A 25,642-nucleotide genomic window follows, 5' to 3' on the forward strand; every position below is an offset into this window, starting at 1 on the left:
ATATTCTACCGGATCATTTATACCAGTATGATATATGCTGATAAAGTGCTCGTTCAATAATTCCACTATATCCTTTGCAGCTGTTAGTCTGCTGCCATGACTATCCACCAATGTTAGTCTGCCATAATTATTCTTCCTCTTGCTTGCCATGTAGCAGAAAAATTCACTCCCACTCTATTTACTCGCTTAACTCTCGGTATGCAGTCATACATTGCTTTTGTCAGATACTGCCTTGTGAGTTTCCATGCATTGTCAACATCTTTTCCGCTCAGCTCATCTACCCAACGTACTGATGCTAACTGACTACAGAGCTTCCTATAATCACCTGTCTTATACTTACACATGTATCCATTTTTGGCAGTGACCTTTTCTTGTTTCATCACTTCCCAAACAAGTACCTCATGATCACTCTCACCAATTGGTGGCAGTGTCAACACTTCATTAACAACTACATCTTGTGAAGTTACTACCAAATCCAAAACATTAAAGCCTCTAGTTGCTTCAATCACATGCTGCTTAAGATACTTATCTCTCAGAAATTCCACAAACTTGCTCTCGTTGTTCACATACACTATCTCCTCCTTCCGGTCTATATTCCTGTAATTAAAGTCTTCCATCAGGATCACCTTCTTTTTACATGCCCAACTACTTTGCCTAAACATTTCACAATCAGTGTTCTATGCATTCCTGACCTATAACAGCATCCTATCAGATATACTAACCTGCTTATTTTAACTTCGCACCACACATTCAAAATCTGTGCATATACTATCAACTTCCACACTTTGCAGACACAATTCCTCTGCAATCAGCATTTCCCTCCTCTTTTCACATCTCTATCCTTCAGAAAATTATATATCCTTCTAATTCTATTCCCGACATCACATCCTCCTCAGACGACCAAGTTTCACTTATTCCAATTACTTTTGGGCATACCATCTCAATCAATGCCACAAACTCAGCTATCTTGTTTCGAATACTCCTTAGATTTGTGTATAAGCATAACAATCGCTGTGTGTTTGAGGCCATTCTACCAGCACCAACATTCTCTATTCTAGCTGCTATACTACACCTCTCTCTTCGGTTTGACCACTCCCATTTCCCTGATCCGGACTGTGATTTCCATTCTTACCTGTTTCATCCTCACCTTTATTCATTCCTTCACCTTGTGTTATTGCAACCACATCTTCAACCTCATATCCATCTTCCTCCTGCTGTACAATCTGTTGATTTGTGCTATCCTGTTTCATAGGTACACTGTGATCATTTGCTACATTAACTTCTTGACTCTGTTCCTTCTCAGAAAACAGTATCCATTCTAAATGCCCAACACCAAACCCATTCAAATGTAATCCATCAGCTTTATACCATTTGAACTTCTCTTCAAATTCACTCCATAGATTTACAAATTGAACCTCCTTTGCCTCACCCAATTCAGCCATGTTACTATTCATTATCTCTGCTCTCCTTCTCAATTCACTGTTATCATGGCCGCGCCAACCCGAGGGTGCACCGTACCCGGGCGGCATTTTATGTAGCTAATATCTAATTTGGATTATACAATGCAGTATTAGGGGCGGCGGCCGATAAAAGTTTGCACCCGGGCAGCAAATACCCTTGACGTGCCCTTGACTGTTATCATATCTGGGCAACACGCCTACGACTTTCCCAACAACACTATTCTTCTTTGCCTGCTGCAACAACTTCCTCAAGTTTCTATCAACATTCTTCTTCTTCTCCCCAACTAAGTCATTAGTGCCCACAACTACCACTAATTTTTACACCTGGTATTTCCTTTTCTGCAATGCATCAGTTATTTGCTTTATTGTTCCACCAGGAAAGAATGTTTTGTGCACTTTATTAGTAATCACACCTCTAATGATTGAGTCCCCATACACACGACTATCCTTTGATTCTTTCTTTATCAAATTAACTTCCACCTTCTCCTTATCATCAGCCAATCTCTCCTTTATTTGTTTAATATCCACTTCCAGATGTTTCATTGCGCCTTTCATTTTCACTAACTCCTGCCGAAGTTCTTCTACTATGGTCCTGACATTTGCTCCCATTTCTAATCGCTCTAATCTATCCAGACACTTTTCACATATTAACGATTTCCTTCTTCCACAGATCTTTCACATTTTTCAGTGCATACATATAGCAGTTTTCGCAAAAAATCCAAGGTAAAGCCAGACTTGCGTACAGAAGCCTTCTGTGCCCCTGACGTACATTTCTTTATGGACACCGTCTTTAGAAGCTGAAGTAGTACAGCAAACAAGTAGCAAAACACAATATAAACAACAAAAAAATTTCCACCACCACCACTGAAGGACATTTGTATCCAACCTGAAAAAAATGCAGCACAATTTGCAACAAAAAAGCACACTATACATAGCGGTAGTTTTTAGTACAGCTCAAAACTACCGCTACGTTCACTTGCTACACTCACATAAACCAAGTTCATGCTATAAGCAGAACTTGGTTCATATGAGTGTCACAAGTGAAAGTTTCTTCTTTTCCTATCATCATATACTTGGTCTTATCTCTGTCAATTGTAAGTCCATATTTAATGCTCTTTCATTCTACTCTCCCAATAAGTGATATCAGTTCTCTTTCATTGCTGGCTATAAGCACAGTATCATCTGCATACCTGAAGTTGTTTATCTTCTTACCTGCAATTGAGATTCCACCTTTCCATCCATCAAGAGCTTTTCTCATTATGAATTCACTATAGAAGTTGAAAGTATTTTTGTATTTTGTATTTTTATGTCCCTGCCTAATGCCATTTTCTATCTTGAACCATCCTGAGATATTTTGGCCTATCTTCACTGTTGCTGTGTTCCTGTCATATAATTGTCAAACGCCTTGGTATAGTCCACAAAGCAGAGATAATTGAGATGTTGAAATCATGGTTTTTTTCCCTATTAGTTGCCTTATGTTTGCAATTTGGTCTCTAGTACCTCTACCAGACCTGAAACCAGCCTGTTCATTTGGGATTTGTAGTTCAATGTAGTTTTTCAGTCTTTCTTTAATAACATATAACAGAATTTCGCTTGCGTGTGAAATCAGTGCAATGGTCCTATAGTTGTTGCAATCATTAATATTTCCTTTCTTGTGTAATGGTATAAATATAGATAGACCTTATTCAATCTTCTGGCCAAATACCTGTTTCCCAAATTTTGTTGCAGTCTAAAGATAATTTCGGTTCCATTAGGGCCCCAGGGTGGTTGTGAGTAGTTCACTTGGTATTTGATAGAATCCTGGTGTTTTACCTTTCTTGAGTTTTTCAAAGCCCATTCAATTTCATCTTTTAAAATGTTCGGTTCTTTTTGTATGAGTTCCTTTTGTCTTTCGCCAAATGAGATAGTGGCAGTCATAGTGTTAGAGAGGCTAGTGCAGACCAGGTTTCAGAACTAGGTTAACAGCAGCAGAATTCTCTTTGATGGACAGCATGTGTTTCATGTTTTAGTAATCTGCTTGCTTATTACAACAGGGTGACAAATGCATTAGAAAGGGGGGGGATGAATACATAGTATATCAAGATTTTGCAAAGGTCTTCAATAGATTGCCCGTATGATAACTTGGCAACTGAACTGGTACAGATGGGGGGTTGAATGGTAGATTAGTGTGTTGGATTGGGGGGGAAGTAGTATCTCAGAAGAGGAAAGTCACTAATGGTGTGCCCCAGGGAATCTGTTTTGGGACCATTGTTGTTTAATATGTAAATACAATTGGGAAGGGCTTGAATGACGATATTCAGTTGTTTGCAGATGATGCAAAGTTGGGGAGAGGAGAGCTATGAGGAATAGAATTGATGTTATAGCTTTGCAAGAGAACTTGAAAACAGACAGGGTGAATGGGTGAGTGTGTGTGGGACCACCGGTTAAATATAGCAAAGTATAAGGTTTTAAAATTTGGGAAGTAAAGATGGGATGCAGAGTGTAAGACTGATGAGGTTATCTTAGAGGAAGTGGAGGAAAAACATGGTATGAATGTAAATTTAAGGAGGCCTGTGAGTTTTTATCAATCACCCTAACTTAACAATAATGATGATCTAAAAATCCCAAGAATATGGAATGAACATATTCTACCCACTTAGCCTTTCTCCCTAAGAGTTAATTATAAATAGTACCATAGGTAATCCAGGATCCTAAATCTAATATAACAATGGTCATGTTAAATTAGGACATCATTTTTACTGTAAAACAAAACTATCTATATGAAAGAATTCTGCTAAAATTGTGAGGGCAGCATAGTGGATTAAATTATGACAATGATGCAAAGAATGATGACATATAGAAGTAAGGATGATTCCACTGTATAAGGCCTTGATCAAATTGCATATAGATTACTGTGCACAAATTTGGTTGCCTAGTTTTCAAAAGGATGAAGAGTTGTTGAAGAGGATTCAGAGATGATTAAGTTGGTTTTAGATCTCCAGAATGTTGAATTGAGAGAACGGAAATTGCAGAGCCAAGTGGATAGAAGAGTAGAGACAGGATTGAGACGTATAAGTTGGTAAGGGGTAATTACCAGATTAATGTGGATGAGATTTTTCATAAAATGGCTGAAGATGGGGAGAACAAGAGACCATCCCTGGAAGCTGTATAAGGAGTGAGCGAGCAAGGGGATGAGGAGTAGGTTTTTTGCGTGGAGAATGGCAGGTGATTAGAATGCCTTGCCTGAAAGTGTAGTGAGAACTCAGGCAGTGAATGCATTTAAGTGATAGTATGATGAGCTGTGTGTGTGAGAATGAAACCTCCCACAAAGAGTCTCTTGACTCCTTGGAGGTCTGATGATAATAATAACAAGAGAAGGCACAGTTTCAAAGTCAAAGAGGTATAGATTGAGTGAGGAAACCACTAGGAAAATGTATAAAAAAGAACAGTTTCTCTTTCTCTCTCCTAACAATTGCTAAGCTAGCAAACTGTTAAATAAAATAAGTTCTATCATCCTCCCTTGACAAATATATCTTCGTAATGACACAAATAAAAAAATACGTGAAAAGTGCCTAAAGTTATAGTTTTTATATGACCAAAAGTTGGTAGAATTTCTGAGTTGACTGAATTTAATTATTATTGTTTATATTTCAGTATTCTGTTGATGTGGTGGTAATGTTTGGATGAGTAATAAAATAAAAATATGCCTGTTCAATGTTGCAAAATGTAAGGTTTTAAAATTTTAAGGTTTTAAAACAAAGATGGGATGCAGAATTTACTCTTGGTAAGGATATACTGTTGGAGGTGGAGGAAATATGAGATATGATGGATAAGGATCTGAAATTTAGAGGACATGTTGCCAAATTTGTGAAGACAACACAACAAATTCTGGGAATAATGCAGGGGACACTGACTTGTAGAAGTAAGGAGATTCTGATTCCATTGTATAAGGCTCTGATTAGGCCACATATAGGAAAGATTTGGTCACTTTTTCAAAAGGATGAAGAGATGTTGGAAAGGGTCCAGAGGTGATTGATCAAAATAATTTCTGATCTCTGAAATGATGTTGAATATGAAGAAAGGTTGAGATGATGCAATTTGCAGTCTAGTGGATGGGAGAAAGAGGGGTAATATGATAGACATACAAGATAGTAAAGGGTTGTTATAGGATTAACGTTGAAGAGGTTTTTTCATAAACCTGTGGGAGATTTTGGGAGAACAAGAAGTCATCCCTGAAAGCTGTATAAGGAAGATGTGAACAAGGGAGTGAGAAGCAGGTTTTTTGTATGGAGAGTTGTGAATGATTGGAATGAAGTGCCTGAGAGCTGGTGTCTGTAGAGAATTTGAATGTGTTTAAGGCACGGTATGATGAGCTGTGTATGACAAAAGGGACCTCCTAGATGGATCTGTGACTCCATGGCAGGGTCTTAGGATAATCTACCCTATATATATATAAAATGATGCCTTTTTATGTCATGTTTTTTGAAACGTTTTGAAACTCAGGGGCTACCCTGAGTATCGAGTTGTCAAAATTCAAGGAGAACCAGCCTACCAGTCTGGAACTCGGGGAGTTGGGCGCCATAGGCACAGGGGAGGGACCCCTTCAGTTTCTTCAAAAATTTGAGTCATCAGAATTCAAAGAGAACAGGCCTACCAGTCCAGAACACAGGAGGTTGGGTGCTGTAGGTACAAGGGGGGGGGGCATAGCCTCCCTAGTAATAATAATAAAAACATATATTTTCATAAATTACTATATATTTATTCCATAAAATTTATTTTTCTATAAGATTGATTCTTAATATTTCATTTTTCACCTCTTATTTAATAAATTTTTTGTTTGTGATATGTGAGGTCAAGAGCTTGTTTTTCAAAATATTCTATAAAAAATTGGCAAGGGTGAGAGAGGGGAGAACCAATAGGTACCCTCTATCTGTTTAAAAATTTTGTTTCCAAGAGAAATATGATATCACCTCACTGTTCACCAATATTCCCTTAAATGATACCTTATCACTTTTATAAAATTTTTCCTATTTTCCATTTTTTGTTGTAATCTGTTTCTATATTTCTGGTATTTTTTTAACGCTGCTTTCACCCATGAAAGGCTATTTGCTAACCTATAATGGTACATTTTGTGCTGTGGGTGGGATAAGGATTTTTTCCCCTTCTATTTCTATCAATTTCATAAACATTTTTTAAAAATTTATTTTTGACATAGTCCAGAAACCCCAATCTAAAAGAAAGAAAGAAAGCTTTTCCTATTTTTTTTATTTTTTATGTAATCTGTTTGATACTTCCCTATATTTCTGGTATTTTTTTTATGCTGCTCTCACAAATGAAAGGTTATTTGCTAACCTATAGCAGTACATTTTGTACCATGGGAGGGATAAGGATTTCTTTTTCCCTCCTATTTCTATCAATTTGATATATACAGTAAAACCCCTTTTACGTTCCTGCAATTTACGTTTTCCTGCCACTTTCCGTCATTTTCCGTTGGTCCCGTCTTAAGACCTATTCTTACGATATATTGTTTTCCCACCATTAACAACTTGATGTGGATGTTATTTCCCGTGATTTGTGTTTTTTTCTCGGGCAGCAATACTGATTTTCGAATCGATTTCTGTGGAAATCTGCGCATTTCTGTTCCCAGATGGCATTGCTTTTGGCTGTAGTTTTGTTTCCACCATCACGGTGACTTGTACGCTTGCAGCAGTAATGTAGTGATGAGCGATACCGTGATTTTTCAATCACAGTACGAATTGATATTGCAGAATTTCTGCTACGTAATTTAGCGTGTGAAAGTTGCTTTCAAATTGCGGTGGTGGATTATCCATGTTAGTAACATGGAGAAAAAAGACAGAAAATGTATTTCTGTAGAAGAAAAGATGACAATTCTACGACATGTAGATTGACATGCCGGAACACGTGAGCATTAAGCAAAAGATCTTGGACTCTCCGTGTCCTCTTTGAACACGATAGTAAAAAACAAGTCAAGCATTGAACTCAATGCAAAGCAATCTGGCGCTATGTCAAAAAAAAAAAAAAAAAAAAGCAAAAACAATCAACAATTAAAGATTTTTTAAACAGATAAATGTAAGTACTGTAATTGTAAGTTCATTTATTTTCAGTTAAATAAATTTTGTAATCTAGTATGTAGACTCACATACTAGCAGTAAGTCATCTTTTAGCCTTTTTTTACATTTCCTGCTTTTTACACTTTTTTCCATCACTCCCCTGAAAAGTGTAAAAAAGGGGTTTTACTGTATGCATATATATATATATATATATATATATATATATATATATATATATTTTTTTTTTTTTTTTTTTTTTTTTAATTTATTTTTGACAGTACAGAAATACCATTCTAAGGAGCAAACGTGAAACTTTGTCAAGCCACTTCAGGCCTCCAATAAGCAAGACAGAAGTCTCACACTGGATGATGAAATTCATCTCTCAATCACAAACATCCTCATGGGTGTTGGTGAACATCTTTGCAATCACAAACATCCTCATGGATGTTTGTGAATGTCTTCAGCATCCTGCAACCTGTTGGTTGGAGAACAGGTATGCTAACCACTCAGCCAACCAGGCTGACATTTTTCCAAGTATATCCTCTTCTTTTTTAGTACCTCAAACCAGGTGTTGGTAATTATTAGATGATATTGGTGGCAGAACTCTAGAAGCCTATCTCCTCTTTCATTCCACCTCTTTATCATATTTTCCTTCTCTAATGATGGCATTCCAATTGCTCATTAGAATGAAGCATTGGCTTTTGGTTAGTTTTACCAAATTCTCATTATCTGCAACTATCCTTTTTCAACTTCACCATCATTATGGTCACAGGTAGGCAAAGCAAGCTTGTATTATTTTTATTACTTCAAGTTTTACCATTATCAGTCTGCTGCTATGCTTTATGGAGCTGATAACTCTTCTTCCCCATTTCTTAATGAGGACTATTGCTACTTCGTTTTTTGTTGTCTAATCACCTGAACAATTCTGCAGTTAGTTACCACTCCAAAAGTGCCCAGTTCCATCCCACTGCATCTAATTAATAATATGGCTATTTTTAATCTATCTAATTCTGACTTTAGATTTTCTAACTTTCCAATTTCTCAAATTCCATGTAAGGTTTTGGAAAAGAACTGTTCTTTTCCAAAACCTTACATACCCACCATCCCTGAATTAGTAACATGTCTCTACTTAGCTACTGTTGTTTTAAGTCTACCCTTACATGATGGAATTATCTTATCATCCATCTACTCTTTTTGGAAGTGCTGAAACTTGACAACTGATCAATGGTAGGGTCAAATTTTGTGCACATTCTCATAACACATGGGCTGATATTTTAAGGCTATATCTGCAATCAATCTTGGAATATCCTAAAAACCTCCAATTCATCTACCTAAATTCTCACAGCAATCCCTACCATATTACTTCTGCCTATGACAAATCCTCACAAAATCATTGCTCAGTAGTTATTTTTTCTGGTTTTATCACCTTCATACCATCTGCATTTCTTAAAGATATCCTTCCATAATCATTCTCTTTCTTTGGGATTTGCTTTGGCTGTCTTTACTAATTTCCTCTCATAATCTGATTTTGCCTTCACTGATAAGTTGGCCACCTTTCTTGCTTGTGCTTTGTACTATTCATGAGCTTACTGATTGCATTTCACCTTATATCTTCCCCCCACCCCCAAACATTTTGTTTTGCAGTTCTTGCCTATTGAAGCCTACTCATGCATTTAACTTACTGATCTTGGATATGTATTCTGATAGTGTTTTCATTCAACACAATGCATGAGAAATGATCGTTTCTCATGCATTGCTAATGTCCTTCTCTTGCAGTATTTTATGATGGAATTATCTTATCATCCTTCCACTCTATTTTTTGGAAGTGCTGAAACTTGACAACCTGATCAATGGTAGAGTCAATTTTTGTGCACATTCTCAAAACACATAGGTGATATTCTAATTTGGGGTTTACCTAGCTGACCCCAAAGCTGATCATAATCATTCTTTCTGTGGCGATACACACATACCCCCTTCTTAACTGTAAATTTTCAATACAGGGCAACAATAACACATGATCACTCTCTCTCCATTCAGAAGTTAAATGGCTACCACCTTGGATATAGACAAATCCTGATGTTTTGTCTTTTTGTGCACATTCTCATAACACATAGGTGATATTCTAATTTGGGGTCTACCTAGCTGACTGCAAAGCTGATCATAATCATTCTTTCTGTGGTGACACACATACCCCCTTCTTAACTGTAAATTTTCAATACAGGGAAACAATAACACATGATCACTCCTCTCTCTCTCTCCATTCAGAAGTTAAATGGCTACCACCTTGGATATAGACAAATCCTGATGTTATCACCAAATCTAACCCTCTCAATGAAACCTCAAGTCTCCTTCATCACGCACAGTTTTAAGGAACCATATCTCGGAAAATGCATAATCCATTTCACTTTCCCCAATGTCTTGTCCTCCTTCCCATCCATAAAATGTCTCCAATGATAATTACCCAACAACTACAGACATCCTTTGTCCAATCTATATCCTCATAATTAAGGTTCTGATGATAATTACTCTTATAACTGTTTGGCAATGCTTTAAATAGGGAGGCCAATGGTAAATAACAATGACAAATAGAGATTCTGCATGACTTGAATAAATTCGGCAAAGTTTAATGTACCAAACTCCAAAGTTATACAGTTTCGGCTGAAAAGATTGCAAGCTATCTATTATATGGATAGGATTGCACTGTTAGAAAGTTATGAGGCCAGAGATTTAGGAGTGATGGTAGATAGTGAGTTGAAAAACACATAGAAGCTATTATTCCTCATCATAAGTGTTCTGATATATCCGGGCTACTACATTCCAATTCGGGTTACCCGCATTTCCTGGGATGCAAAATTGGTAGAAAACTCAGATACATTGCACCTTTCGATTGAAATAGGCCTAAGTTCGATTCTCGTCGCGACAGACGGAATCTTTATCTGGACGATTTCAACCGAAGGTGAGTTAGCCGATCTCGTACGGAGGTAGCAGGGTTTTTCTCCCAGAAACTCAGGTTTTTCATCCCGCATACAGACAAATCGGCCCTTCAGAACACACGCAATTTACAGACAAAAAATACTAGTTGTGGTAGTGGTGGACGGTAGATGGCGTTGACGGAGATGGTTCGGTGTAGTGGTTGAGACAGTTGTAGGTGTCCTCCCACGATGAGTCTTCGGACTCCTTGGAGGTTTCACAAATAATAATAATAATAATAATAATAAAAAGACTCAGATACAGTGATTAAAATGTTGTCATGCACATGGAATGTTTTGTATTCTGTGGATGGATTGAGGTATGTGGGTTACAAAAATTGATAGACATAAATGAGGGATGTGACAGAAACATAAGTTGTAAAGGAATTCTGCAGACATATGCAGGGTACACTTTTCAGTACATGATGGGAACAGCAACTGGTAGACCTACTGTGACAAGTCTTTGCACTGAAGATGTGCAGTTAAGATCTATCAACAAGCTATTTAAAAAAAAGCAAAAAAAAAAAAAAGCATAAAAGTATCCTAAAAGGTTACTTTTTTTTTTTTTTTTAAACTATCCCTATATACAGCACCATTTATTGATATGCTACTACACGTGATTTTAGCAGCAAATTATCTGGTATAACTTTGTCAAACACCTTTGGAAGGGGAAAAAAGCATATAATTACATTATAAAATGCAACAATTTTGCCAAGCTCTTCACAATTTCCGGAAGTTAAAAGCCTACCAAGTCTTAATTCCAATTTCTCAAAATAATTAACAAAAATTAAAAGCATGTTGTTTTTAATAATTTGTAGATAAGAGTTCAAATTGCAATTATATTTTTAAGTATGTTGGATCAGCAATTTATTTTTCTTCAATATGAAACGCAACAACGCCAAACATGTATGTTTGACGTGTGCAGTTTTATTCAGATATCCGTTCTGAAGCATCATTTCCAACATAAATTAGGCCAACAAATTCTCACTATTTCGGCAATTATTGCCGAAACTCGAAACTCCCCGTTTGCTATCATTTCGAGTATTGTACAGCTCAAAGCTGATTTACCCGATCAAATAAGATCACAGTGCAGTATGATTTTATTAAATAAAGAAAAGGAGAGGGAAATTTAAGATAAGTGGGAAAGTTAAAGAAATGAGAGAAAAGAAGAAAGTAGCTGACATGAACGAATAAAGGGGAAAAAATACAGAATAAGGAAATACAAAAATTAAAAACAGACACAGAACAAGAAACGAACATGGCCAAAAGAAGAAGAAAGGTGAAGAGGAACTCCCACAGCATGCTGGGAATTTGCAGTTCATATAGCTAAAGGGAAAAGGCGATTCGTAGATATAATTAGCTATATAAACGTCTTAGCAAAGCTAGAATTTCATGTTCTTATTGTATAATTCATAATTTTAAAAATATAAATTTATACCATATATTTTCAGAGTAAAAACTTTAATTTTAAATAATCCATAATTTTCCTTCCACCTTTTGGTGATGTAACATGTATGTATATTTTGACGTCACCATCTAAGGAAGAGAAGGAGACATCGCCCCTCATCCTGTGATAATAAATTAATATAAGATATTTTGGTACTTCGTGTACTGAGACAACCTTTTTATGTACGTTTAAGGTAAGTATGTGAATTAGCTTTTACTAAATATAATTCTTTTGCCGTTTGTTTGAGTATTCTCGCCACCTCTGATATCATCTCTGTATTTTGTTATTTGCATCAATGAAGTTTTAAAAGAAACATCAAATTATTTAAAGTTAAATATTTGGAGTTGATATGTGAACAATATTAACACATTCCTGAAGCCAGACTGATCCGGTGTTCTTAGTATTTTGTGTATGCCATTTGATATTAAGTACTATTTGAACCGGATGGTATACCTCCCACGCCTTGCTGCGAAACATCTGATTAATCAATTGTTACAGTGTTAGTTATGCTTTGGGATTTTTGTCTCATGAAGTGAAACGAAATAAGAACTCATCAAATTCTTAATACATCGAGATATGTATATGCACAATATGTAATATAATCATCCATCTGCCTGTTTTCCTCGGTGTTCTTTTACTTTTTGGTATATTGCAAACTGATAATAACAGATGTGTTAAATACGAGGCACTCTCGTTTTATAAATCAATATTATTACAAGCTCCTATGTATTCGATTTACGTTAATTTATTTCATGAAGTCAAAATTGTTGCAGAAGAAAGAAGCGGTTTTTATCATCGTTAAAAAAAAAAAAAAAAGGCATTTAATTTTTGTCTAATTTGTTTTAGCCGCTGTACTTTGCCAAAGCTTTTCGGGTGGGAAGCGGGGGGAAAAGCGATAAAATTAGATATTTGAACTTCCTAAAGAAAACTGGCAGGATTATCATTTTCATTATTTGTAGGAATTGGTAGAATTTTAACTTTTTCAACTTCCATGCATTCCTCGTAGTTCATTTTAAATGTATTTGAAATGCTGAGTAATAAGGTTTTTATTTAACAAACTTTATTTGAAATTCGAAGTAACAAACCATTCTAGACTTATCAAAATTTTATAATTTAATGGAATTGTCATTTATTTCTTCATGTTTTTCCCAAATCACTTAAAATTGAGATAACCGAGTGTTAAACTATATATTGAATTTAAATGAATGGACGATACAAAAGCACAATACATACCTGGTTAAGTTTGGAAGTAGCTTAAAACCCAAAGCTGAATACCAAATGCACCGCCTAACCCAAATTCTGTTGTAAATTTTGCAACAAATTAGTTGGAAAAAAAATGCAGAATGTTGTTTGATTGTATATTTTGTTTAGAATTTTATTTTGGTTTCATTTATTTGAATTTTGACCATTGACAGTCTGATCATCTGATACTGGATAGCAACAAAAGTTATTTTTCAACATATTTCTGATATTGCGGATATTATCATTCTTATATATTTCAAATCATAAGCCCCCCCCCCCCTCAGGAATGTATAAATGTAGCTCTAGTATTCAGGAATTTGGTGATTAATAGTCAAAATAGTTGGAGATTAATAGTCAAAAGGGGATGTATATGTGCTGACATAACTATAGGTAAACATGAATGTATATTCAAAATTTGTATTGTTCTTTTAAGCTTGTTTTCATAAATTCTATAGCAAGAAATATTTGTGGTTTTTATGTAAGGAAATTTAATATATTTTTAATATATATATTGAAATTGATTGATTTGAAAATTGATTTTGTTTAAATAAAAATATTTTAATGTGAAATACTATATATCGTCTCAAGAACTTAGTTTTTCCCCCATTTAAAGTTAACATAACTGGAAAATTAAGGCAAATATGTATTTTAACTATTATGAAATACCAAGTCAGATAACATTTAGAAAGTGGAGAAATTTAACTGTCATGGAGTGTAATTTTTAATTCTCGCATATCCTCTATGCCTTTTTAGGCAATATTGCAAATGGTAAGTATTCTAGAATATAAAGAATACATATACTATCGGCATATTTTTCATTTGGTTTAAACAACTGAAAATGATTTGAATGAAATGTATCGATTTTACTATTAGTAATAGTATGGTCACTCACTTTACAAGAATGTTTTCTTTGAAAGAAATAGCTACATTTGATATTTCCTAGTGGATCATGAAATATTAATGTAAAAGGTATATATATATTCCTGTGAATCTTATAATAAACGATTTTAACTTGGTTTAGAATTAAGTCATTGGAAAATTTTAATTCAGTTGTCATTTCTTTCTGTGATTTTATTTTTTTTAAACCTGGAGACAATTCAGGGGAATGTGCTATGCCATTTATAATTCTATAGGTATACATTGTCAGCATACACTCTTGATACATTATTTAAATATTAGTATGTTTATAGACAGTTGGCTTACTTTTGTACTAAATATGCATAGTGAGTTTAAGATGGAAGTTTTTGTAGTAGTCATTTTTGATCTTGTCAAGGAAAATAGCTTTATTCTGGCCATTCTTCAAAAGCATCTGATTAGCACTTTCTACTTTGTATAAATTTACATTGGCTAAATAGTTTGTTTTCTTCTTTTTCAAAGAAATATTAATCTGATTCAGTTGAACATTCATTATTAAGTAGTGCTTGACCAGCTCTACATCATCCAAGCCTTTCTTGATATTTGGTATTAATCAAGGTAGATTCAGACTTCTGTATTTGGGGGGGGGGGATAAGGGGGAAAATATTTAATATTCCTTTTATTAATATCATTTACTTCTGTCAATATGATAACACATTTGCAGAAGCTATTGGTAAATAGACTTAAACTTTTTAAAGATACCTGTGGTTCAGATGTGTTAAGAATATGTGTAAGCACAAAATAAACTGTATTGATAACTAAAATTCAAATATTTCAGTGACAAACATTACAAGCTGGATTGAAACAAGATAAAAATGTATAACAATCAGCTAAGTATCAAAGGGAAATATAGCATGCTTCATATGATGGCGAGTTAGCTAGTCTTGCGGGGGGGGGGGGTGGTACGGTTTTCCTTCCAGAAACATTTTTCATTCTACAAAACAACTAACCAGAAAAACATGAATTAAAACATTAATACACTAGCCTCATAGCTTTTGGTCATAACTCTAAATAGTCCAGATAGCACTGTGCCACAGATTTGAGTTAGAATCCACTTAAGTGGTAAAACTGATAGAACTTTGTGATACAGCTAGAATTAATGTTAGAATTTCTTACACTTTTGGCATAGAATCGGATTCAAATTAGAACAGTTTAGTATGGTTCAAAATTCTTAAACAAGCATTCATGCCTTTAGGCTACTGTGGATGGGTCATTCTGAGAGAGAGAGAGAGAGAGAGAGAGAGATCTGTGAATGTCACTTAATATTTTGGTCAAATTGGATCCAGTCTGAAGAAAACCCTGGAATAAAAGCCAAAAGCTGTGTATAAAGGGTGTGGAGAAAGGAGTATAATAATCTAATAAAGGATGTAGTTTCTAACCTACAGAATGTCAAGTCACATTTCTAATTTTTCAGTACTTTTATCAGTTGCAGTGTATTTTAAATTCATACCTAGTACCTTCATGAGTCTGGTTGGCTGTGTGGATGCCATACCTGCTTTCCAGCCAATAGGTTATGGGCTCAGACCCAATTGTGGGCATTAGTTTTCACACATTTTCCAATGGGAAATGAATTTCATTGTTTGGTGAAATTGGAGACATGAAATTACTTGAAAAAAAAAAAGCTAGGTGTTGGTTATTCATAATAGCTTTGCAGTATTATTTTTACTACATGACACTTCCATTGGCACTCTGCTACACATCTCAGTGTCTCCTATACTATTTAATTCACCTGATGTATAAACTTCAGGAGAAGAAAAAAAAAACAATTTATTGAACTTACTAATATTTTGCTATTTTTCTATCTAGTATCTTCAGAGCACAAATTACAACTATAATTTGTGTCCTAACAGCATCCTCTCTGGGCCAGATAATCACGAAGATTAAATTTGGAGAAGTCAGGCTCTCTAATCTCAGTGTCTTCCCTGAGATCTTTGGCAAATTAATGTAGCCATATACTTGGTGGGGGAGGGAGCTCCATAATTTATACTGATTCTAAAACAGTTTCTCAGATCTGGTCTTCTATTTAATCTTACATGGTCTTTCAGTCTCAACTTAACATATATATATGTTGTACTTTAATTTACAGCACAAGGAGAAATAATTAAACAGGTTTATTATTATTAACAGACCTCCATGGTGTCAAGAGACTCATCGTGGGAGGCTCCACTCTTATGTGCACAGCTTCTCATACCTTGACACTTTAAATGCATTCACTGTCCTTGTACTCACCACACTCTCAGACAATGCATTCTATCACCTTCCACTCTCCATGCAAAAAAATGTACTCATCCTCTCACATAGCTTCCAGGGATGGCCTCTCGTTCTCTCCCCGTCTCTAGATATTATGTGAAAAATATCATCCACTCTAATCTGTTAATTACCTTTATAACTTGTATGTCTCGATCATGTCTTCCCTCTTTCTTCTACCTAACAGGCTCTGTAATTTGCATTCTGTCAATCTGTCTTCTTATTCCACATACCAGAAACCAACTCAGTCAATTGTCTCTGAATTCTCTCCAACATCTTATATCATCCTTTTGATGATGTGTTTCTAAACCTAACTTGGTGACCAAATCTGTGCACAGTAATCCATATTAATCTTTCAATATTTCGTCCGTCAGAGATCATCAGGAGTACAATGTTAAAATTGTAATAACACAGAAACAAGGAAGAAATGAAATAGAATACATAAAGGACTTCATTCATTTCTTCCATTTATTGTGTGTTGTTACAATTTTAACATTGCATTCCTGATGTGTCTGTGATTGAAATGAAATATTGAAATTTATTAACCCATTGTCAATTATTTATTTGTGCTGTAAATTATTCCATTAAAGTGAAACATGAATGTAAACCAGCATCTAAGCCTAAATATACTTGTTTTACATGCAAATAACTGTATATGTCATTTTTGTGTTCTTTGTGGTAGATGTTTACTGATTTACCAGCTTGTCTAAAGTAGGCTAAACTGCAGGCACAAGACTTTGCACATTCCAGAATGTGCAAGAGGATCAAATTAGCCTTTAGGAGAATGGATGACAGTAGTTAGTCCAGTGGGTGGTTTGAAAGTGGCATGGAGATATCTGCATGGAACTTGAGCTTTCTTTTCTGATGTACCTTGAATGTAAAGGATGGGAATGGTTTTGTGATCTTGTTTTGGTTGCACGAGGGAAGGGATACATGCAATATTTTATCTATTAGGGGTTGTAGTCATTGGCTAAAAAAGTGTTGCGAAGGTATCTGAGCTTAGTTTCAAGGGCTGTCATTTAAATAAATAGGCTTGGCTTGGTGTGTTTTTAGGATGTTACATTGTTGAGATGGGTGGTGTGACTGCTTGTGTAAGTGCAATGTAAGTACATTCCTGTATGTGCGAGTTTTCTATAAATGGAAATGGATAATGAGCCATTAATCATGCAGCTAGTCTCTAGAAAGGAGGGACAATTGTTTCATTTCTTTTTCTATCCTGAAGTTTATTTTAGGATGTTGGCTGTTATGTATGCTACAAACGTATCCAGTGTGTTTAGACCATAAGCCAAATAGTAAACACATCTACTGGTTTAAATGAAGCTGTGTTGATTGCTTGCTTTTCAAAATATTCTGTATATTAGTTGGAGAGAGGGGAGAAACCCTTTTGCAGTCTCATCCAGCTATTTGGATTTTTTCCTTTTCATAAAAAAAAACAAACAATAAATGGTGAAGAATTCAAATATGTGATGGGAGGAAATGTGACTTAATTAGATCATGTCAAAGGTGGGTTTTGGCTAAGGAATAATATTAGAGCTGACTGCAAATATTAGATTGTTTTTTAATTAATGTTTTAAAGTTAAGCAAAAAATTTTAATAAATGAGGCATGCTTGCTTGTGTGTGTGAGTGGGGGGGTGGTGAAGTGATTTGAATGAATGCTTGACCGGTTTTGTAGATGGTGCTGTCAACTATTGGACAAAATGGGAGGGGGTTAGGTTAGTCAATTTTAGGAATCCTATTTTGACATAAGGCTTTAACTTTTTGGTAATCTTTGGGTCAAGATGTAACTTTTTTTTAACACTTTATTTGAGAATCCTAGGATCTCAATCTATAATCTGAGTCCCTCAAGAAGATTATTCCAAAAAAAAGTAATCTTCATAAATTAATTAATATAACAAATTAATACAGCCATACTTTAAGTTAAGGGAGTGATTTTATAGTTGCTAATTCTATGAATAGTCCATTAGATCTGTAGAAATTTCTGTGTAGCAGCTGTGTTCTTCCATTTAATCCTGTGTGAAGGAATGTCTAAAAGCATGGTCTGCCCTTGATGACTTAACATGCAGATCATCGTGGATGCAGTTTTTGTGTTAACACAGACCTTGAACAAAAGAACTACATCTGAAATCTGCATGACAAGTTACCACTGTAGATGATTCTCAAGACATTCCTTCATGTGTCATTTAAATAGAAAGGAATAATTGTGGTTATCACTACATGTCTGAGAGACTATTTTTAGAATGGGTATCAGCTATGAGGCATTCCCATAACCTCAACAAGTATAGCTACATTAATTTGCCATGAATCTCAGAGACAGTCATTCTGAGATAGCCTGATTTCTCCAGATTAACTTTATGGATATCTGGCATAGAGAGCACCATTTTGAAGTATTAGGTCATTTTCGAGTTCAGTTATTTCTACAGTGTTTAGTTGAGTGCTGTCCTTCTCATGGTTGTAATTTGTGCTCTGAAGATTCTGAGTAGAAAACTATCAAAATGTTCAATAACTTTATTTTTTATGAATGGCTGGAAAAAAGTTTTGATCTTGAGTAGGATTTCCTGATTATCTAAACCTTATCTTTTCCACACTTATTACCAAGTGTGGAGAAGATAAGGTTTAGATAAGTTTAGATAATTTTAGTTTATATAAGGTTTAGATACTATACATTTTTATGATCTTTGGCGAGTGGGAGTCACATGAAAGCTAACTACAATGAGCCTCGTTTAATGTAATGCTCGGTTTATATCTTTTCATTTCACATCATTTCTTCCATTGGCCTTCATGCATTTAGCACCTACTTCATTTACCAACATGTGATGCTCTTGTTGAAGCCTGCGTGATGGCCAATTGAGGCAGACATGGAACACTGCTGTCAGTAGTTCTCCAGATGTTTTGATTGGTTGTATATATAGTGACCTTTGACTTAGTTTTTTATATTTTTTGGTTAGCAGGGGTAGTATTTTGTGACTTATGTTTATTGCACCACTATATGTACTGCAGTACAGTAAGTTAATTTAATTTTATGTTTATTACTAAAATAAAGAGCTAAAAGACTTCAGTTTGGTGATGCAAAATTATATAAGCAAAGTGGATATTAGATCCAGCATTATTTCAAAGCTGAATGTAGAAACTAAGTTTCATAAGGTAAGTTGACACCAGAACTTATATGGATACATGCCCCGGCATTCAAGAGTTGCCTTAGTGCGGATTACTTAAGACTTGGGCACCACCCAAGTGTCTATATATATTCTTAACTGAATGAGATTTTTTTTTTTTTTGCTCTCTTAAGGTTTCTACCTGATTTCTGAAGAGAACCAACCAGTTTGAAACAGCTGTCAGGTCAGTGTAACCTTATCAAAATGGATTTAATAAAACACAAATATAGATGCTTAGGTGGTGCCTAATGTCTTTTTAAGTAATCTGCACTAAGGCAACTCGTGAATGCCAAGGAGTGTATTCCTGTGAGTTCTCTGGGTCAAACTTGCCTTATGAAACTTTCATGGTTTCTACATTTGGCTTTGAAATAATGCTGGATCTAATACCCACTTTGTTTATATAATTTTACGTTTATTATAAAGAAAGATTCATAAAATAACTCGTGGCTCCTAAGAGATCTCAATCATCTTAAGCTGGTTCTGCAGGTAAAGCATCAAGAAAGGTCTCTAGTTTTAAGTTAATTTGTGAAAAATGTGTGGCTAGGACCACTGCAAATACAATTAAGAACAAAGAGGTGCTGGAAAAATGAAAGTAACAGATTCCTCAACTAGACTTCTTTTTAAAGAGAGAAACAATTGTTGAAATGCAAAGACTGCTAGAAGAGAGAGAGCAACCTTTTAGCTCTTTATTTTAGTAATAAATGTTGAATTAAATTAACTTGCAGTACAGTACTGCAGTACATATAGTGGTGCAATAAACACAAGTCACAAAATACTACTGTCTTTACTGCACAGAAAACATTTCCTAGAATGTTGGGAGTTAACATCTTCTTAACAGGGTTAAACATCTGCTCCTTTGAAGACAACACTATGGCCATTTTAAAAGCTGTTGAATGAGAGGAAAAAACAGAACACCCCATAGTTTCTTGAAACCTCTGGCAAGAGATCCTCCTTCAACCTCAACAGAAGAAAGCACCATTACTATAGAAATTCCTCCTGCAGAAGATGAGATACAGTACATAGAACTCCTCCCTGGCACTTTCCCAGGAGGATCTTCTTATCAGCACTAATCCTTCTGCATCTCAAGCTAAGTATGTTCAAGTTCAACGGTGTGACTGTAAATTGGATAACGCAAGCATTGTGATTGAAGCAAGTGTCGACTAATCATATTGAAGAGATTAATGTGAAGTCTGCAGTGCAGGATCGATATGCTTTTTTTTTTAATGGCTAAAGGTAAGCAGAGGTTTTAGTGTTGTGCTCTACACAGCACAGATAGAGTAGTAGTATACCTACACAGAGAGTGCAGGTAAACTACTGAGCTAAGTTAGTTGTCCTTGTCAGTTTTAAAAACAATACATTTTTATCCTTTTCTATAATGGAAAATGATGTTGAAAATATGTGCAATTTTCAAACAAAGAATATGAAGTTGATCCATCCATCTCTTCCAAATTTACATAGCTTTTTATCTCAGTAAAGTTTTTCTTAAAGTAAGCTTTTTATACAAGTTTATTTTATTATTTTTTTCATTTTATTTATTATATTTTTTTTATTGTCTTACAACAGCACATCCGCTGGAATACCTATTGTATGCCACTATTTTTTAGTACCTTGCAAGTGTTTATGAAAATTATATTTATAAAAAGTAAAGTTTTTCAGTTTCTTTTTTTTTTACCCAATCAGATAATCATCTTATGTTATATCTCACATAACAGTGTAAGTTGTATATATATGGCAAATTATTACTCATTCCAGATGGCTGATCCTAAACATTTCATAGCATGATGATGAAATGAACATCTTACATACAGAAGTTAAGCAGATTTTTATGGAATGCTTAAAAAATTGTACTTGAAAATAAGTGGAGAATTAAAAAAATTAATTTTCAGTGGTAATTTTGGAGAAACTTCAAAAATATCAGGAAATAAAAAGGAATCTATACCAGGTGGCCTGTTTTGGACTTGGCCCTGTGTTTCTTCAGCCTTTGTAGTTCATCTTCTTAGGTATTTTATCACTATTCATGTTAAATGCACTTTCTATTTGGTTCTGTATTTTTCTTTGGTTTAGTTCTTTCAGTATGTCTTATTTCCTTTTATTTTGTATAGCCTGCTTTTCTCATATTCCATTTCTGTTGCAATGATTCTTTTCTTATGATTCTTCTGTTGTCTATGCTTCACTGCCATATAATATTGGTTTTGATAAAATATATATTTCTAGTCTTTTTGGTAACTATTGCTTGCATTAATATTTTGTTGATTCCATTTACTTTAGAAAATTTAATTTTTTAAAAATGTCCAAATCTTTATTGTAACTTAAATTGTTGATTGATTATTTTGTCTATCTATTCCTATACTAGTCTGGATGGTCATTTTTTTTTTTTTCTTGAGACTGACATTGTTTTATTAAATTCAGTTTGTATAAGCTTTTTGTGGATTGTCTTCAGTTGTTCAATTATTATTCGGTCATCTACAAAAAAAAAAAAAAAGTAAGGTATCTAAGATGAAATTATCAGCTTGTCTCTAAAAATAATGTTCCACGTGATATGAGTCCCGTGGAACATTGCTTTTAGAGACAAGCAATGTTCCACATGATATGAGTCCCCATAGTTCATTCAGTTTTGATGCTCTTGGAAAGACCTAGGTTTGAATCCCATCCAGGATGTGAAAGAACCATTTAGAGAGCTTTTCATCTGGAGGTGAGTTAGCCAGTTTCATGTGAAAATAGATGGCTTCTTCCTGGAAACTAGTTTCTCATCTTGCAAAGTAGGCATAGTGGCCAGGCGAACACACATTTTGACAGCCACATAGAAAGGCTTAGGTGTTGGCAGTTATTCATAACAATACCTCATGGTATATGCAAAAGAAAAAGAAACTAATTCATTTACTTAACTTGTTAATATTTTGCTGGTTTTCTAACCATCAACAGAGCATAGAGTACAACTGTGACACAGCACTCAGAATACCATGGAAACAGTTCAGATTGTAACTAAAAAGGAAGTAATGTCCTAACCAGGTGCATTCTAAGGGCCAGATAACAGTGCAATTAATTTGGAGACATTCATGCTAATGTCTTCTTGGAGACAGTCTCTTTAGATTTTTGGGAAATGGCTGTATTAACAGTGATACTTGAGGTTATGGGAGTGCCTCATAAATGATGCCTATTCTAAAAAATAGTCTCTCAGATCTGTAGTGACTCCTGTGTAAGCACAGTTGTCCTCTTCCATTTAATGGTGTAAAGGAATATTTAAAGCATCTGCAAGAACTGCTACCATGATCATCTACCATGGTTGCAGTTCTTGTGTTAACCATTAAATGGAAGAGAACAACTGTGCTACACGAGTCACTACGGGTTCTGAAATTCTATTTTTAGAATCAGCATCAGCTATAAATCACTCCCGTAACCTCCAACAAGTATGCTGTATTAATTTGCTATAGATCTGGGAGACCACATTGGTATTAACCTCTATACATTAACTGTGCTGTTATCCATTCCTAGTGATGGATAAGGTGTCTTCTTATTGGTTCCTTTTCAGTTACAGCTTAAATTCTTTCACTGAAATTCTAATTAAGTGTTCTCTGATGCTGGTTAGAAAAACCGATGAAATATTAGCAACTTTGATATCATTATTTTTTTCTTTTATTTATACTGTAAATCACTTATAAACAATTGAGTCATAATACACTTTTTAAACAGGATTAACTTCCTATCAGAATTAGTCTGGTTTCACAGATGCCAAGTTACTTGGCTGTGGCAGATCATTGAGCCTAACATGCAATAGGGAATGGGTTAGAATTGGATAATATACAACAAGAACAAAGGAGATGCATCTACAACAGTATAGTTTTGCAGAAGCTTATATAATGTAGATCAGTGTTTCTCAAAGTGTGGTACGCATATCCCCAGGGGTACGCGAAAGATCGTTCGGGGTACGTGGCAATTTTCGACTATGAATAATTAAAGGAATCATTATATTTTTCAACATACAGTGCAATTAGAGACAACTGGGATAAAACGGCACTAACTAATGAATCACATCCCCTCTCCAACAGAAACTGCTATATAGACCAAGCAAAACCATATGTTGCCTGGAACTTTGCTTGATACCAGCCCCGTCGTTAACGTGTTAAAACTAAGAAATATATAGTGAATGTGCTTCAGATATTATGGAATTCAGTTGAAGAGAATTAGCATTTCAACTCAACTGTTGAAATGCTAATTGGTCTTTGGTTTGCGCGATCTTTTGTTAATATCACACCAATCATATGCAGTTCTTTGTTGCTCTATGTATCTCAAGTCTTGTAAATTAAGGTAATTTTTGCTTGAAATAATGGGAAAGAAGATGACGCTATTTGGGTAGATGACTTTGACAATGCACACAAAGAAACTGTTCTCGATGCCAAAAGTAGTGATAGCGAGTAGGAGCTTCTTGGTAAGTCGCACCATTTTCAGTTTTTTTCTGAAAACTTTAGTTTCTGAAAATTCCTGCACATATCTCGCAACACGCTTTTTTAGCTTTAATTTTGGGAAAAAAAGTTAGTTATATTCTAGTAAATACAATATTTTTTTTAGCTTTCAAATTCTTATGTATGGATCATTGGTTAAAGATTGGATTTATAAAACCCCCAAAAGAGAGCAATATAGCAAATACAAGTAGCTGTAAGCAACAAGAAAACGTTGATAATTGCATCTAGATCAAATGAAATTGAGTGTGTCTGACATATCTAGATAACCAAAATTTAAAAATAAATCATATTTTTTGTTTACATGAACATATAAATTCAAATAAAATAGATATTTAATTTCAATTAATATTTTAAATTAATTTTTTATTAATTATTTTATTTATTTTTTAATTATTTAATTAGGGGGTACTTGGTAATAATGAAAATTTAAGAACGGATACACGGATATCTGAAGTTTGAGAAACACTGATGTAGATAATGAGCAGAACCTTCAGTTTTGTTCCAAGACCATTTTCATTACATATTAAAGATTCCAAGAAATTTTATTCTTTGTTCAGTCCTTTATCGAAGGGTAAAGGATTAAACGAAGAGTATAATTTCTTGACATCTTTAATTTAAAGTATAACCAAGTGTAAAAAAAAAAAAAATTTCAATATCTATCTCTGATCAAGAGTATTTTATTAAGATGATACTTTTTTACTACTTGTATATGGGGAAATATGACTTCTTGCATTAGTTCAACCTTGGTATCTCTTCTGGATTTAGCTCTCACTGATGAGACCTTAATAAAAGTAGAAACTTGGTCTAGGTAGTGGCTTTTCAATAATGCATAGCATTATACACTTCTGAAAGGTGTACTTTGCATTATGGGATACTAAGGCAATTGATATAAAGTCATTAGCCACTGTATACATGTAGCCCAGTCATGTAGATGCTTTATGCACAAACTTTGCTCACATTTCGATAAAGGATTAAACCAAGAATATAATTTCTTGGTGTCTTTAATTTATAGTATAAATCAAATGAAAAAACTTTCAGTTTTATTATATATGACACCTACAAGGAGTTCAAAATTATAAAGTAGTCATATAACTTGTATATAATGAGAGAAGAGGAGAGAATAGGAACAGTAGAGAAGAAGGAATGAGAGCGAGAGTTATGGGGTTGGTAGAAGAAGAAAGAATAGGAACAGTAGAAGAGAGGGAATGAGAGAGAGTTGTATGAAAGATAGAAGAGGTGAGAATAGGATAAGTGGAAGAGAGGGAATGAGTGTCAGATATAGGAATGATAGAAGAGGAAAGAATGGAAACAGCAGGAGAGAGAGAATACAAGGGAGCACAGGGACTAGTGATAGAGTGATGTCAAGAAGACAGGTAAGTAGAGGAGCACAGAGAAACAGTTACAGGAGAGAGAGAGAGAGTGAGTGAGGGATGCATGTGAGCAATCGAGGAATATGGTGGTAAGTGGTGTAATGTATGGGGACTCAGTGATCTGTGGTGTTCAAGATAGGATGCGTGAGCAGCGTTTGCCAGGAGGAACGATAGAAAGTGTGCCTATGGCAGTTAAGAGAGGTGAAAGGGTGGATGAGATGATTGTGATGGTGGGAAAAAATGACTTGAGTGGTGTTGTAAGTAGGGCAGCGAGGGATATGAGATACTTGCTTGAGGTTGTACAAAAGAAGACACAGAGGAAGGATTGT

The 25,642-nt window shown here is 34.8% G+C and overlaps 1 protein-coding gene across 5 annotated transcripts in view; it reads left to right on the top strand.

Moving 5' to 3' along the window:
• Nucleotides 1-12,006: 12,006 nt before the first annotated feature.
• Nucleotides 12,007-25,642, top strand: part of Rap1 (RAS oncogene family member Rap1) — a 198,429-nt gene continuing 184,793 nt past the window's right edge. Inside the window, exon 1 of one of the 5 annotated variants that reach the window (XM_090400876.1) lies at nt 12,007-12,119. The gene's annotated coding sequence lies outside the window, so the exon portion shown is untranslated. Of the gene's footprint in view, nt 12,120-12,704; nt 13,559-25,642 lie in introns of those variants that run through there. The other 4 variants (XM_090400874.1, XM_090400878.1, XM_090400875.1 and 1 more) reach the window with 4 other exon arrangements.

This window comes from Typopeltis vanoorti, chromosome 11 (genome assembly GCF_054136105.1).
Source record: "Typopeltis vanoorti isolate ZY-2024b chromosome 11, IOZ_Tvanoo_1.0, whole genome shotgun sequence".
Taxonomy (NCBI): Eukaryota; Metazoa; Arthropoda; class Arachnida; order Uropygi; family Thelyphonidae; genus Typopeltis; species Typopeltis vanoorti.